At 48.9% G+C, this 17,574-nt stretch overlaps 1 protein-coding gene across 1 annotated transcript in view; it reads left to right on the forward strand.

Moving 5' to 3' along the window:
• The first annotated feature begins 10,870 nt into the window (after positions 1 to 10,870).
• Positions 10,871 to 17,574, forward strand: part of JADE3 (jade family PHD finger 3) — a 115,096-nt gene continuing 108,392 nt past the window's right edge. Inside the window, exon 1 of the mRNA XM_075336630.1 lies at positions 10,871 to 11,033. The gene's annotated coding sequence lies outside the window, so the exon portion shown is untranslated. The remainder of the gene's footprint in view (positions 11,034 to 17,574) is intronic.

Raw genomic sequence — 17,574 nt, forward strand, 5'->3', positions numbered from 1 at the left:
ACATTGGTGAATTGGATTAGGGCAAAATGAAGGCAAGGAGATATCCTGATTGAGATGAAAAGGAGATACCACCTTAGGGAGAAATTCCGGGACCGGACGCAGAACCACCTTATCCTGGTGAAACACCAGGAAGGGGGCTTTGCATGACAGCGCTGCAAGCTCAGAAACTCTACGGAGTGATGTAACTGCCACTAGAAAGGCCACCTTCTGCGAAAGACGTGATAAAGAGACATCCCGCAGCGGCTCGAAAGGTGGTTTCTGAAGAGTCGTTAGCACCCTGTTAAGATCCCAGGGTTCTAGCGGACGCTTGTAAGGTGGGACTATGTGGCAAACTCCCTGCAGGAACGTGCGGACCTGCGGAAGCCTGGCTAGGCGCTTTTGAAAAAATACGGAGAGCGCCGATACTTGGCCCTTGAGAGAGCCGAGTGACAAACCCTTGTCCATTCCGGATTGAAGGAATGAAAGAAAAGTGGGTAAGGCAAACGGCCATGGAGGAAAACCGTTATCAGAGCACCAGGATAAGAAGATTCGCCAAGACCTGTAATAGATCTTGGCGGACGTTGGCTTCCTGGCCTGTCTCATGGTGGCAATAACATCCTGAGATAACCCTGAAGACGCTAGGAGCCAGGACTCAATGGCCACACAGTCAGGTTGAGGGCCACAGAATTCAGATGGAAAAATGGGCCTTGCGACAGCAAGTCTGGGCGGTCTGGAAGCGCCCACGGTTGACCCACCGTGAGATGCCACAGATCCGGGTACCACGACCGTCTCGGCCAGTCTGGAGCGACGAGAATGGCGCGACGGCAGTCGGACCTGATCTTGCGTAACACTCTGGGCAGCATCGCCAGAGGAGGAAACACATAAGGCAGTCGAAACTGCGACCAATCCTGAACTAACGCATCCGCCGCCAGAGCTCTGTGATCCTGAGACCGTGCCATGAATGCCGGGACTTTGTTGTTGTGCCGTGACGCCATGAGATCGACGTCCGGCGCTCCCCAGCGGTGACAGATCTCTCGAAACACTTCTGGGTGCAGAGACCATTCCCCCGCATCCATGCCCTGACGACTGAGAAAATCTGCTTCCCAGTTTTCTACGCCCGGGATGTGAACTGCGGAGATGGTGGAGGCTGTGGCTTCCACCCACTGCAGAATCCGCCGGACTTCCTGGAAGGCTTCACGACTGCGAGTGCCGCCTTGGTGGTTGATGTATGCGACGGCAGTGGCGTAGTCCGACTGGATACGGATCTGCCTGCCCTCCAGCCACCGATGAAAAGCCAAGAGGGCTAGATACACTGCCCTTATCTCCAGAACATTGATCTGAAGGGAAGACTCTATCGGAGTCCAGGTTCCCTGAGCCCTGTGGTGGAGAAAAACCGCTCCCCACCCTGACAGGCTCGCGTCTGTGGTGACCACAGCCCAGGTTGGGGGTAGGAAGGATTTTCCCTGCGATAGAGAATTGGGAAGGAGCCACCACTGAAGTGACGTCTTGGTTGCAAGGGAAAGAGAGACGTTCCTGTCGAGGGAAGCCGACCTCCTGTGCCATTTGCGGAGAATGTCCCATTGGAGTGGCCGTAGATGGAATTGCGCGAACGGCACTGCCTCCATCGCTGCCACCATTTTCCCCAGGAAGTGCATGAGGCGCCTTAAGGGGTGTGACTGACTCCGAAGAAGTGATTGCACCCCTGCCTGCAGAGAAATCTGTTTGTCCCGCGGTAGCTTGACTACCGCTGACTGTGTATGAAACTCCATCCCGAGGTAAGTCAGTGATTGGGTCGGTGTCAACTTGGATTTCGGGAAGTTGATGATCCACCCGAACTGCTGGAGAGTCGTCAGAGCAACGGTAAGGCTGTGTTGACACGCCACCCGAGAAGGGGCCCTGACTAGGAGATCGTCTAAGTAGGGAATCACCGAGTGGCCCTGAGAGTGTAGGACCGCCACGACGGATGCCATGACTTTGGTGAAAACCCGTGGGGCTGTCGCCAGGCCGAAAGGCAATGCCACGAACTGAATGAAGGTGTTCGTCCCCGATGGCGAAACGCAAGAAGCGTTGATGTTCGGGTGCGATTGGCACGTGGAGATAAGCATCCTTGATGTCGATCGATGCTAGGAAGTCTCCTTGTGACATCGAGGCGATGACCGAGCGGAGGGATTCCATCCGAAACCGTCTGGTTCTCACATGTCTGTTGAGCAGCTTGAGGTCCAGAACGGGACGGAATGATCCGTCCTTTTTTGGCACCACGAACAAGTTGGAGTAAAAGCCGCGACCACGTTCCTGAAGGGGAACGGGGGTCACAACTCCTTCTGTCTTCAGAGCGTCCACTGCCTGAAAAAGTGTGTCGGCCTGAGCGGGGGGCGGAGAGGTTCTGAAGAAACGAGCCGCAGGACGAGAGCTGAACTCTATCCTGTAACCGTGAGACAGAATGTCTCTCACCCAACGGTCTTGAACATATGGCCACCAGGCGTCGCCAAAGCGGGAGAGCCTGCCACCGACCGAGGATGCGGCTAGGGGATGCCGAGAGTCATGAGGAGGCCGCCTTGGAGGCAGTGCCTCCTGCGGCCTTTTGGGGGCGTGACTTGGACCGCCACGCATAGGAGTTCCTCTGGCCTTTCTCCGGCCTGCTGGACGAAGAGGATTGGGGCTTGGCGGAGGGACGAAAGGACCGAAACCTCGATTGTATTTTTCGTTGCTGAGGTCTCTTAGGTTTGGACTGGGGTAAGGAGGAGTCCTTTCCCTTGGATTCCTTAATAATCTCATCCAATCGTTCGCCAAACAAGCGTTCGCCAGAAAACGGCAAACCGGTTAAGAACCTCTTGGAGGCCGAGTCTGCCTTCCATTCGCGCAGCCACATGGCCCTGCGGACTGCCACAGAGTTAGCGGATGCCACAGCTGTACGACTAGCAGAGTCTAGGACTGCGTTCATGGCGTAGGAAGAAAAAGCTGACGCTTGAGAAGTCAAAGACGCAACTTGCGGAGCAGAATTACGTGTGACAGCATTAATCTCAGCCAGACAAGCTGAGATAGCTTGGAGTGCCCACACGGCTGCAAAGGCCGGGACAAAAGACGCGCCCGTGGCCTCATAGATGGGCTTCACCAGGAGCTCTATCTGCCTGTCAGTGGCATCCTTTAGCGATGAGCCATCTGCAACCGATACCACAGATCTAGCCGCCAATCTAGAGACTGGAGGATCCACCTTGGGACATTGAGCCCAACCCTTGATGACTTCAGAGGGGAAGGGGTAACGCGTGTCAGTGAGGCGCTTCGTAAAGCGCTTGTCCGGAACCGCTCTGGGCTTCTGGACAGCGTCTCTGAAGTTAGAGTGATCGAAAAACGCACTACGTGTACGTTTGGGGAACCGAAATTGGTGTTTCTCCTGCTGAGACGCCGACTCCTCTATAGGAGGAGGCGGGGGAGAGAGATCCAACACCTGGTTGATGGACGAGATAAGATCATTCACTAAGGCGTCCCCTTCAGGTGTATCAAGGTTAAGGGCGACGTCAGGGTCAGAGCCCTGAGCTGCGACTTCCGCCTCGTCCTCCAGAGAGTCCTTAAGCTGGGAACCTGAGCAGCGTGAAGAAGTCGGGGAAGATTCCCAGCGAGCCCGCTTAGCCGGTCTAGGACTGTGGTCCGGGCCGGAGTCCTCCACGTGGGACCTAGGGCCCAACCTGGGAGCGCGCTGCGGCGCGGACCGAGAGGGGCCTGGAGGCGACGATCCAACAGGGGCCGGGGCCTGTGTAAGGACCGGTCTGGACTGCAAAGCTTCTAGCAGCTTGGCAGACCATTTGTCCATAGACTGAGCCATGGATTGTGAAAGTGACACAGAGAGTTTCTCAGCAAAAGAGGCGAACTCTGTCCCTGCCTCCTGGACAGGGGGAGCAGGGGGGTCTACATGAGCCGAGGGGCCCACTAGTGACCGAGGCTCCGGCTGAGCAAGCGAAACAGGGGTCGAGCATTGCTCACAGTGAGGGTAGGTGGAACCCGCAGGTAACATAGCCCCACAAGAGGTACAGGCCGCAAAAAAACCCTGTGCCTTAGCACCTATTGAGATTTGCCGTGACGTTGGCAGGGGTGGCTCAAAAAATTGATCAATTATTTGCTAAAAATCTCATTTTTTTTTATTGTAGTACAGTTGGAATAAATTTGTGAATTTTCACTTTTTATATGATGCATGCCAATTTCAGATCGTGCTGGCTCCCCTCTCTCTCTGTTTGGTCGTAGTTATGCTACAAATTCTGGTGGCCGGTCACCACCATGCCATGCACGCCTGATTTTGGTTTGCTATATATTCCTCCTGTTGGTAGCTGTTCAGATTCAGTTACCTCACCCCTTTCCACAGGCAATGCTAATTAAGCACCATCTTGGATCTGGTCCGCCTTTATCAATGGTTGCTGTTTGGCACTGGGAGGATCAGTTCTGATATAGTCCTGGTATGGTGCAGAGCTTGCTCCACATGCTGGGACCTGGACTGGTCTCTATCTACAAGTGCCTTTTTTGCAACATAGAAGCGGTTATATACAGGTTACAGGTATGTGTGCTCTATTATGGTTCTGCTTTTAACTTTATCTAGGAGGCCGCATGGCACATGAAATACAGAATGTAGAGTAGGACCCCCCTATTGAGATTTGCCGTGACGTTGGCAGGGGTGGCTCAAAAAATTGATCAATTATTTGCTAAAAATCTCATTTTTTTTTATTGTAGTACAGTTGGAATAAATTTGTGAATTTTCACTTTTTATATGATGCATGCCAATTTCAGATCATGCTGGCTCCCCTCTCTCTCTGTTTGGTCGTAGTTATGCTACAAATTCTGGTGGCCGGTCACCACCATGCCATGCACGCCTGATTTTGGTTTGCTATATATTCCTCCTGTTGGTAGCTGTTCAGATTCAGTTACCTCACCCCTTTCCACAGGCAATGCTAATTAAGCACCATCTTGGATCTGGTCCGCCTTTATCAATGGTTGCTGTTTGGCACTGGGAGGATCAGTTCTGATATAGTCCTGGTATGGTGCAGAGCTTGCTCCACATGCTGGGACCTGGACTGGTCTCTATCTACAAGTGCCTTTTTTGCAACATAGAAGCGGTTATATACAGGTTACAGGTATGTGTGCTCTATTATGGTTCTGCTTTTAACTTTATCTAGGAGGCCGCATGGCACATGAAATACAGAATGTAGAGTAGGACCCCCCTATTGAGATTTGCCGTGACGTTGGCAGGGGTGGCTCAAAAAATTGATCAATTATTTGCTAAAAATCTCATTTTTTTATTGTAGTACAGTTGGAATAAATTTGTGAATTTTCACTTTTTATATGATGCATGCCAATTTCAGATCGTGCTGGCTCCCCTCTCTCTCTGTTTGGTCGTAGTTATGCTACAAATTCTGGTGGCCGGTCACCACCATGCCATGCACGCCTGATTTTGGTTTGCTATATATTCCTCCTGTTGGTAGCTGTTCAGATTCAGTTACCTCACCCCTTTCCACAGGCAATGCTAATTAAGCACCATCTTGGATCTGGTCCGCCTTTATCAATGGTTGCTGTTTGGCACTGGGAGGATCAGTTCTGATATAGTCCTGGTATGGTGCAGAGCTTGCTCCACATGCTGGGACCTGGACTGGTCTCTATCTACAAGTGCCTTTTTTGCAACATAGAAGCGGTTATATACAGGTTACAGGTATGTGTGCTCTATTATGGTTCTGCTTTTAACTTTATCTAGGAGGCCGCATGGCACATGAAATACAGAATGTAGAGTAGGACCCCCCTATTGAGATTTGCCGTGACGTTGGCAGGGGTGGCTCAAAAAATTGATCAATTATTTGCTAAAAATCTCATTTTTTTATTGTAGTACAGTTGGAATAAATTTGTGAATTTTCACTTTTTATATGATGCATGCCAATTTCAGATCGTGCTGGCTCCCCTCTCCTTCTAGCAGCTTGGCAGACCATTTGTCCATAGACTGAGCCATGGATTGTGAAAGTGACACAGAGAGTTTCTCAGCAAAAGAGGCGAACTCTGTCCCTGCCTCCTGGACAGGGGGAGCAGGGGGGTCTACATGAGCCGAGGGGCCCACTAGTGACCGAGGCTCCGGCTGAGCAAGCGAAACAGGGGTCGAGCATTGCTCACAGTGAGGGTAGGTGGAACCCGCAGGTAACATAGCCCCACAAGAGGTACAGGCCGCAAAAAAACCCTGTGCCTTAGCAGATTTGCTCCTTGTGGACGACATGCTGTTGTCTCCTAGGAGAATGATCACTGAGGGTATATGGGCAACAAAAGGGTATACAGCCCGACCGAACAGAAATATATATATAAATATGTATCTATTCCGGCACCCTAGGGGTGACCGGTGTGGCTTACCGACCGCTGACAAGCGGCGTGTGTGTGTCCTCCAGATTCCCTGCCTTAGGTCCCCGGGAGCTGCAGAGCTGTTCCTGAGAATCCTCCACCGGCAGAATGCCCAAAATATGGCTGCCGGAGCTCTCAGGGGAGGAGTGGAGCCGTGGGCGGCGCCAGGAAAGTGCGGGAATCTGGGGTCCCCACAGTGATCAGTGAGGGGGGAGGAAACATGCAGGATGCTCCAGCCCTCACATCCGATGTCAGGTCGGCAGTCCCGCCCTTACCCCTGACTGGCAGGCCCGGGGGCGGGATTTTTGCGAGTAGGCCGCGATGAAGCCAGGGACTAAATTTGAGACCGTGCCCGACGAGCAGGCACGGTCGGCGCGGAAGCCTGCCGGACTTCTCAATTCAGCAGCTGCCGCAGCGTCTGGGAAGAAGGTGCGCTCCCTGCACAGTCCCCCATGGGGACAGAGAGTACCTTAGAGTTGCAGGGCCCGGTCCCTGAGGTTGAATAGACTCCGGACCGGCAGATTCCCACAGGGGCTGCGGAGGGAGCACGGTCCCAGTAAATGGATGACCGCTCAGGATCCCACTTCTCCCAGAGCCGCTAAGGGATGGTGAAGGAAACGGCATGAGGCTCCGGTCTTTGTACCCGCAATGGGTACCTCAACCTTAACAACACCGCCGACGTAGTGGGGTGAGAAGGGAATATGCCGGGGGCCCCGTGGGGGCCCTCTTTTCTTCCAACCGACATAACTAATATGAGAATGCATGAGTGGATGTGTGCCTCCTTCCACACAAAGCATAAAACTGAGGAGCCCGTGATCCACGGGAGGGTGTATAGGCAGAGGGGAGGGGTTACACTTTTTAAAGTGTAATACTTTGTGTGGCCTCCGGAGGCAGAAGCTATACACCCAATTGTCTGGGTCTCCCAATGGAGCGACAAAGAAAAGATTTTTTTTTTTAATGTTAAATGGGGCCCGTCTTATAATGCCAGTGTCCGTCTAACAAATCATATAGGGTATATGTCCCTCATAGCCCCCTTAATCTGGATATGGCCCCCTTATATTGAATATTACCCTCTTGTGCTGGCACACGTCCCCCAGTGATGCCACATGTCCCCCTGTGCTGGCACACGTCCGCTATTGCTGCCACAAGTCTCCTATTGCTGGCACACGTCCCCTACAGCTGGCACAGGTCTCCTATAGATGACACACGTCTCCTACAGCTGGTACAGGTCTCCTATGGATGGCACACATCCCCCTGTGCTGCCCATGGCCCCCTATGGATGGCACACATCCCCCTGTGCTGCCCATGGCCCCCTATGGATGGCACACATCCCTTATTGCTGGCACATGTCCCCCATTTATGGCACACGTCCCCTATAGCTGGCACAGATCTCCTATAGATGCCAAACATCTCCTACAGCTGGCACAGGTCTCCCATGGATGGCACACATCCCCCTGTGCTGCTCATGGCCCCCTATGGATGGCACACGTCCCCCTGTGCTGCTCATGGCCCCCTATGGATGGCACACGTCCCCCTGTACTGCTCATGGCCCCCTATGGATGGCACACGTCCCCCTGTGCTGCCCATGGCCCCCTATGGATAACACACGTCACTCTATGCTGACAATGGCCCCCTATGGATGGCACACGTCCCCCTGTGCTGCTCATGGCCCCCTATGGATGGCACACGTCCCCCTGTGCTGCCCATGGCCCCCTATAGATAGCACACGTCCCCATGTGCTGCCCATGGCCCCCTATGGATGGCACACGTCCCCCTGTGCTGCCCATGGCCCCCTATGGATGGCACATGTCCCCCTGTGTTTGATATGGCCCCCATGCTGCTGCCCATAGTAAAATATAAACTCTTTACTTATATTCTCCAGCGCTGTCCTCCCTCGGGTCTCCCTCCGTGCTGCTGAGCTCCGGCACTTCCTGGTCTTGGTACCGGCCATGTGATTGGCACAGCAGAGTGACACCATCTCTGCGTGCCTGATCACAGCGGCAGCAGGGAGATCGGGGAGACAGCGGAGATCAGCGCTGGAGGAGTTAAGACTTTTTTATTTTACTATGGGCAGCAACATGGGGACCATATCTAACACAGGGGGGGGGCGCAGGCACATATAATATGCGCCGCTCCCCCAGCCCATCACCGTGGTGCGGTTTCAGCACCACGGTGATGGACAGTGGCAGTGCATATTATATGAGCAGGAGATCTTCTGCTGCCTCCTGCAGCCTTCACCACCGCTCCAGAGCTGCCCCCACCTCCCCTGAGCCCTGCAGTATATAATCCGTATATTGATTATAAGACGCACCCCCTACTTTCCTCCAAAATATTGGGAGAACAAAAGTGCGTCTTATAAAGTGAAAAATACAGTACCTTTGCAGTCTTCTCTTCAGCAGGGGGACATCACGCTGATGCGTGCTTACCACACATTGAAGCTCAGCCACTCACACTGCCCTTTCTAGGTACAGCAGTTGGATTGATCTTTATGGAAAAAAAAAATATGCAGAATATGAGACACAGAGACAGATTTTAGCATGGAATGCAATCAAATTTCACCCTGAAATTTACAAACATCTTGAAATGCCATAAAGACATACGAGTTACTCTCCTCTCCCTTCATTATGTAATGTCCCCCTTCCTGATAAACATGTCTCCCATCCTTTTATATATATATATATATATATATATATATATATATATATATATATATATATATATATATATATATATATATATATATATATATATATCCTACATTCTGGTATATTTGTCCCCATCTTGGTAAATGTACCCTATCCTGGCATGTTCCCCCATCATGGTAAATGTACCTCATCCTGGTAAATGTACCCCATCCTGGCATTTACCCCCATCATGATATGCTCCCCCATCCTGGCATGTTCCTCCATTCTGCCATGTACCCCCATCTTGGTATGTTCCTCCATTCTGGCAGTTTCCCCCATCCTGGTAGGTTCCCCCATCCTGGCATGTACCCCCATCTGGCAGTTTCCCTGTCCCATCCTGGCAAGTTTCCCCTCGTCTCATCCTGTTCCCCCATCCTGATACAGCCGCACACAGTTTATATAAAAAGGCCATACTCACCTTCCATCATCAGCTCCACCGCTGCGCGCTGCTGGATTCTCACTTTCCGTGCGGCCACAACACATCATTACGCCGACGCAGCTTACTGACGCTCCTGGTGTCTCCTAGGTAAGAGGCCTGCGGCCTAGGAGAGCAGTGTTAGGCTGGTTTCACACTATGTCCTTTTAACACCCGCTGAACGCTGGCGTGCTGATAGACAGGATCCTGCTTTTGTACTGAGCATGCCCAGAAAGTACTGAGCATGCCCAGAACCAGTCTCGCGTGATCTGTCTATCTCTCTACTCCCTCCCTCACCCCCTCTCTCTCTATCTCTGTCTTTCCCCCTTCCTCCCTCCCTCCCTCTCCCCCACCTGAGAGCTGCGGACACTCGTAACCAAGGTAAATATCGCGTAACCACTTCTCTTAGTTACCCGATGTTTACGTTGGTTACGTGTGCAGGCAGCCCTGCTCCTAGCAGCTGCAGACACTCGTAACCAAGATAAATATCGGGTATCCAAGGCCGATGTTTACCTTGGTTACCAGCGTCTGCAGCTGTCAGAAGCCTCCTCCCAGTCTAGCTCCCCTCACTCCCGATCACATGACTCCAATGCCCGCCCCTAAATATCCAGTGGAGGATCCTGCAAAATAACATATGCGTTTGCATACGTTATTTGCTGTAAAAGCAGGATCCGTACTTCCGCTAAAAAAACGTTTTCAGCGGATGTTAAAAAGACGTAGTGTGAAACCAGCCTAACGCAGGCAAACGCAGGTGAACGGATGTTAACGCGAGTCCATTGCAAATGCATTGAAATGAAAACGCATTTGCACTGGATCCGCTTGTCCGCTAAAATAACGTTAAGGACGGATGTTAAAAAGACGTAGTGTGAAACCAGCCTTACAGCAAGGAGAGACGTGTCCTCTGCTCCAGCATAACTTTGAACTGAAAACGCGATCACACCGGCAGTTCAAAGCGGCTGGATGAGACGACAGCGCGTATGCCGACAGAAAGGGCTCTGCGTGCCATAGGTTTGCCATCACTGCCCTAAGGCCAGCTGCATACATTGCATATTTGGAGATTTTTTGTTTACCTCAGTATTTGTAGCTAAAACCAGGAGTTGAACAGAGGAACAGTATAATAGAAACACATCACCACATCTGTATTTTTTAAGCGATGCACTGCAGATTTCAGCTCAGGATTATGAATGGAGCTCTATGCTATAAATTCGAAGTTTTACCACAAAATAGTTCTCGTGTTGTAAAAACCAAAAAGCCTTATTAGAAAGTGTGGGCGGCCATCTGTAGCACTGTGTACTAGAAAGGGTCGCACCTGCCGCCATACACAGACATGCCGGCCGGCGCAGAGATACAGGGGCTGCAACCCCGCCGGCTCATCCCTCTGTGTGCAGGGAGGGGAGGAAGGGATGGACACCAGGGAGGAAGTGGAAGAGGAGGAGCGGAGGAAGCCAGCGAGCAGTGTCAATACAATAGGCTTCTTGTGTGTGGATGTGTGCGGCTGCTGCTCGGTGACCGGCCTGTCTGCGCTTCTATATGGGCAGCGCTCAGGACTGACGGGGACGTGACAGGATAAGGGCGAGGGCAGACGAGCTCAGGAGAAGGTGAGAGAATGTGCCGGTCCTGCAGGCCGTGCCTGCCTCCACACATGCGGTGTGCTGCCTGCCTGTATGTGTGCCGGCAGCTGTGCAGTGTCCCAGTGTGGCATGTCTGCCCCTGCTCATGTAGTCCGCACACTGCCCGCCTGTCACCTCAGGCGGCGGCTCCTATTCCGCGCGCACACTGCAGCTTACACTGAAATTTGGCGCCAAGGCTACCTCAGGACGAGCGCTGTCAGGGACCGCGTCCTGTGACGTCAGCACTGCTCCTCTGACCTGTGCAGTGACTCCTGTCAGCCATAGTCTGGGGCCTGGGTACCAGTCAGTCACATCCCAAGCACGTTAGATGGTATTGCCCTGCAAGCGGTATAAGCTTTGTCCATTGCGGCTTTTTTTGTCTTTAAAAAAAAAATTACTTTTGTTAGTGTTAATTCTATGAATGCCATAGTCTGGAAACTTGTGTTATTTCAATGATAGCTTTGCAGTTTCTTTTGTCTCTGCCCCAAGTGTTAGGCTATGTGCGCACGTTGCGTCGGTGTACCTGCAGTTTATTCTGCACGTTTTCCTTCCCTTGGTTTTTGACCAAATGGCTTTTGGCCATTTTTTAGCGCTAAAAACGCATGCGTATTTACCGCGTTTTTAGCGCTTTTTACCTGCGTTTTCACCTGCGATTCTGCAGATGCGTTTTGTAGATCAAGACACTGAGAAATAAAGTTGGAATAGTCAAAAAGAATGAAAAAAGAGAAAAAAAGGATAAAATTAACTTTTAATAAAAATATATGGAACATTATCAATTTTAATGAAATAATAGTGGTTATGCACATTTTAACAGAAAAATAGGTAAAGTTTAATATTTTTTAACATTTAAATTTTCGGTTTTTGTTTGTGTGTAAAGGAACATTATAAACCTTTAATTTTATGCCAGAAAAGCATTCGTTTTTGAAGCCAAAAACGCAGTGGAAAAGCAGGTAAAAAGCATGAAAAACGCAGGAAAGTTGATTTTGGTTGCGTTTTGCCATTTCTCATTGACTCCAATGTTAAGGAAACGCTGCAGAAATGGCAAAAACAACTGACATGCTGCTTCTTTTTCAGCATGGTTTTTGACCACAAATATGCAAATTAAACGCTGCTGAAAAAAAATCAAAGTGCAGACAGGATTTCTGCTTTTCCCATAGACTTTGCTGGCAATCAAAAACGCATGCGTTTTAGCGCAAAAACGCTGCTGCTAAAAACGCTGCAGAAACGCGGAAAAAAAACGCAACGTGCGAACATAGCCTTAGGCTATGTGCCTACGGGACAATGTACCCCCGGATTTTGCCACGGAAAACCTGCGGATTTATCTGGATTTTCCAGATAAATTCGCAGGTTTATGCAAGTACAGACACTCCCCATGTTATCGTATGGGATTTGGGGAGTGCTGTATCAATGCTGCGGTATGTGCAGCTGCGAAATATGCTACGGATTTCTCGCAGCCGCACCTAATTGCATGTCAATTATTCCTGCAGAAATATCTGCGGAATTCCCACTCCTCCACTATGGAGATACAGGGCGGGAATTCCACAGGAATTTTACATGAAATCGGCACTGTTTCCACAGGTGTACCGCAACAACTCTGCAGGTAAGGGTACTTTCACACTTGCGTTCAGCGGAGTCCGTCACTATGGAGAATAGCGCAGTCCGTTAACGCACTGCACTATTCTCCATAGACTTGTATGGACAATGCACTGTAACGCATGTGTCAGCATTGCATCCACTGGACGACGCAGCGTCGTTCGGAAGAAACGCAGCATGTAACGTTTTACACGTTATACGCGGCCGAACGTTCAGCTGAGCGCCCGCCCGCCGGCTATTGAGAGCGATCAGCTGATCGTTCACAATAGTCTGCTGCCAGTAAACTGTAAAGAAGAAGAAACATTTTTAAAAAAAGCTTTCCGTTGTTTTGTACGATCCGTAGCATCCGTTGTGCCACTATATGCAACGCATCCGTTACATCCGTCACACAACGCAATGCTACGGAAGCCGTCCAATGCAAGTGTGAAAGTAGCCTATACCGCAGCAATGGATAGCTGCAGATTCCAGGGAGCAACTGCGGTAAACCTGCGGACAAACCTGCCGAAATATCCATAGGTACATTGTCCCATGGACACATAGCCTTAGGCTATGTGCGCATGTTGCCTACTACCGTGACAAATATTCGGCAGCGATTTGGGCAGTGCCTGTGCGCTTCAAATCGCTGCAGAAACACTGCGTAATGGATGCCAATTTAATGCGCTCGGGATGCTGCCTCTCCCATAGACAGAGCGGGAGCAGCATCCAAAGTGCACGGAATAAGTGACATGTTGCTTTTTTGAGCGCAGTGATTTGGATCAAAATTTCAGCACGCAAATCACTGCACTCTCAAATGCAACGTGCGGCTGGATTATGCACAATCTTCATAGATTGTGCAGAGGACGCAGGACGCATGCGTTTACTCTGCAGTGCAATAAGCAGCGTAAACGCATGAAATTAAGCAACGTGCACACATAGACTTAGGCCCTGTTTGCAGGTTGCATTTTTTGCAGCGGTTTTTGGTGCAGTTTGTTGCTCAATACTGCATATCTTTCCTCCCCCAGCAAAGTCTGAGAATTCATTAATGCTGTGCGCATGTTGCTTACTTTTTCCTTGCAGTTTTTGGTGCAGAAAAAAGCAGCACCATGTCAATTCTCTCTGTGTTTTTGACCAGCGTTTTAATGATGGGCATACTCCCAGAAACCTGGGACCGGCGAATTAAAATAAAAAAAAGAAATTCCAGCCTGGAATTGATCCTAGGTATTTGGCCGGATACCGATCCCCATATAAGTTTATGAGGGCCAGAATCGTCTCTTAAAAATGGTGGTAGACTGGATAGGAACAAGCGCGCTGTACTTACCAAGTCTCTGGCTCAGCTGTAACTGCTCTCACGGCCACTCCTTTTACTTCCAGTGCCGCTCATTAGCCTCATACATATTCCCTGCGTTCCCCGCTCACCGATGTCTGTGATTGGTTGCAGTCAGACGTGCTCCCACCCTGATTGACAGCGTGTCTGACTGCTTGCAATCACAGAGGCTATGTGCGTCTATATCGTACTTTAAAAATAAATGAAAAAATTAGCGTAGGGTCCCCCATATTATGACACCCAGTACAGATAAAGCAGACAGCTACAGGCTGCAGCCCCCAACCCGTGCACTTATTTTTGCTGTGGATAAAAAATAAGAAGAACAATTATTATTGTTGTTTAAGTAAAGTTTGCTCACAGCTGCCACTAAGCCCTAAAATAATAATGGCAGTCATCTGAGACCCCCCCCCCCATCCCATTACTAATCTGTAAGTGAAAAGAAATAAAGATAAACACTGAAAAAATCCTTTATTTGCAATAAGACAAGAGTACCCTTTCACTCCTTTCTTAACCTCAAAAATACCCTTGAAGGTCTGACGTAATCTACATGAGGTCCCACGACAGTCCGATCTCTGCTTCATCTGAAGCTCATAGCGAGCAACATAGAACATGACTGCCTGCTTTGAGCTTCAGAGAGCGAATATGAATGAGCCTCGCGATCAGTAGTGACGTCATTCAGGTTACCTGCGGTCACAGCTTTGAGGTTCTCAGGGTAGTCCAGCTGTGACCGCAGGTAACTTGAAGTCACCTGAGGTCAGTTTACCTGTGGTCACAGGTGGAGGACCACATATAGCTCTAACAGGTGCAGGTGGATGATTGACAGTGGGCTTTAACGCACACCGAAGGTGAGTGTGTTACTCCTACTCCAATCGACAGCGCTGTAATGTGATTGCGGAGTGCTAATGGGTTGTGAAGACAGCCGGGGGTCAGCTGATGACCACTGTCATTATCATGACGTAGTTCCTGTAAACTATGGCTAAGCGCCCTTGTTGATAGGGACACAACATTTGTGCTGTGCAGAGCGGTGCTGAGGTGCTCCTCTGTACAGCACAAACGATCAGGAAAAAATATGGAAAAAATGTTTACAAGAACTGAGTCTTCAGTGGTTAATACCTATTTAAATTGTGAAAAAATATGAAAAAATTAAAAAAGACCACTTCAAATCTCCCTCCTTTTGCCCCATTGAAAATAAAACTTAAAAATATACAAATATTTGGTATTGCCGAGTTCAGAAATGTCCGATCTATCAAAATATAAATCATAGTTAATCAGTAAAAATGATGGCTCAAAATGTAAAAATTAAGCCGTCCCTGAGCCCCAGATCCCAAAAAATGTGAACGCTATGGGTCTCGGAAAATAGGGACAAATGCCCAATTTGTTTTATTTTATTTTTTTTTTTATACAAAATATACAAATATCTGAGTTTTTTTATTTTACCACTTACTAAACATGTATAGTTTTTATTTATCTATGGACTTATACTGACCTGGGAAATCATACTGACAAGTCTGTTTTACCATATTGTGAATGTGGCGAATTTTTTTCCCCTCGGTTTCCAGTACAATATTGGGACACAATGAATGGTGTCATTCAAAACTAAGTCACCTGGAAAAAACAAGCTATAGCTCTTGAAAGAGCAGAAAAAACGAAAACTGCAAATGTCCGGATGGTGAAGGGGGGTTAAAGCACCAGTTCAGAGCAAAAAACAAAAAGCCCAGAAATGCTGGATTGGGGCGAAGTACATTCATGGAAAAAGTCCATCTAAGCCAGTACCTAAAACGGGCCAGTCATGTCCGCCATATAGATTAGCACAATTACTATAGTTGTTCTGTGTCATGCCCTGTGTGAGCCATCAGGCACAGGGACCAAAGTTACGCTTTCCAGAAGAATGCCGGTTAAGACAGTTTGTATGTGGACCAGACTGACCGAGGGTCTCCTGACTATAAAGTTTATAGTTTTTAACATGTGTATGAAGGCTGTACGTTCGGTTCAGGAAACCTGCGGTCAGATTTGGATTTGCAGTCCAGATACAGACAGGGAAATATGGCCATCTGAAACTGGCCTAAATCTGCAGCAGATTCTAGAGCAACAATTTTTTTTATATATACAGTTAGGTCCAGAAATATTTGGACAGTGACACAATTTTCGCGAGTTGGGCTCTGCATGCCACCACATTGGATTTGAAATGAAACCTCTACAACAGAATTCAAGTGCAGATTGTAACGTTTAATTTGAAGGTTTGAACAAAAATATCTGATAGAAATTGTAGGAATTGTACACATTTCTTTACAAACTCTTCACATTTTAGGAGGTCAAAAGTAATTTGACAAATAAACCAAACCCAAACAAAATATTTTTATTTTCAATATTTTGTTGCGAATCCTTTTGGAGGCAATCACTGCCTTAAGTCTGGAACCCATGGACATCACCAAACGCTGGGTTTCCTCCTTCTTAATGCTTTGCCAGGCCTTTACAGCCGCAGCCTTCAGGTCTTGCTTGTTTGTGGGTCTTTCCGTCTTAAGTCTGGATTTGAGCAAGTGAAATGCATGCTCAATTGGGTTAAGATCTGGTGATTGACTTGGCCATTGCAGAATGTTCCACTTTTTTGCACTCATGAACTCCTGGGTAGCTTTGGCTGTATGCTTGGGGTCATTGTCCATCTGTACTATGAAGCGCCGTCCGATCAACTTTGCGGCATTTGGCTGAATCTGGGCTGAAAGTATATCCCGGTACACTTCAGAATTCATCCGGCTACTCTTGTCTGCTGTTATGTCATCAATAAACACAAGTGGCCCAGTGCCATTGAAAGCCATGCATGCCCATGCCATCACGTTGCCTCCAACATGTTTTACAGAGGATGTGGTGTGCCTTGGATCATGTGCCGTTCCCTTTCTTCTTCAAACTTTTTTCTTCCCATCATTCTGGTACAGGTTGACCTTTGTCTCATCTGTCCATAGAATACTTTTCCAGAACTGAGCTGGCTTCATGAGGTGTTTTTCAGCAAATTTAACTCTGGCCTGTCTATTTTTGGAATTGATGAATGGTTTGCATCTAGATGTGAACCCTTTGTATTTACTTTCATGGAGTCTTCTCTTTACTGTTGACTTAGAGACAGATACACCTACTTCACTGAGAGTGTTCTGGACTTCAGTTGATGTTGTGAATGGGTTCTTCTTCACCAAAGAAAGTATGCGGCGATCATCCACCACTGTTGTCATCCGTGGACGCCCAGGCCTTTTTGAGTTCCCAAGCTCACCAGTCAATTCCTTTTTTCTCAGAATGTACCAGACTGTTGATTTTGCTACTCCAAGCATGTCTGCTATCTCTCTGATGGATTTTTTCTTTTTTTTTCAGCCTCAGGATGTTCTGCTTTACCATAATTGAGAGTTCCTTAGACCGCATGTTGTCTGGTCACAGCAACAGCTTCCAAATGCAAAACCACCCACCTGTAATCAACCCCAGACCTTTTAACTACTTCATTGATTACAGGTTAACGAGGGAGATGCCTTCAGAGTTAATTGCAGCCCTTAGAGTCCCTTGTCCAATTACTTTTGGTCCCTTGAAAAAGAGGAGGCTATGCATTACAGAGCTATGATTCCTAAACCCTTTCTCCGATTTGGATGTGAAAACTCT

This window comes from Anomaloglossus baeobatrachus, chromosome 2, assembly GCF_048569485.1.
Source record: "Anomaloglossus baeobatrachus isolate aAnoBae1 chromosome 2, aAnoBae1.hap1, whole genome shotgun sequence".
NCBI classification, from domain to species: Eukaryota; Metazoa; Chordata; class Amphibia; order Anura; family Aromobatidae; genus Anomaloglossus; species Anomaloglossus baeobatrachus.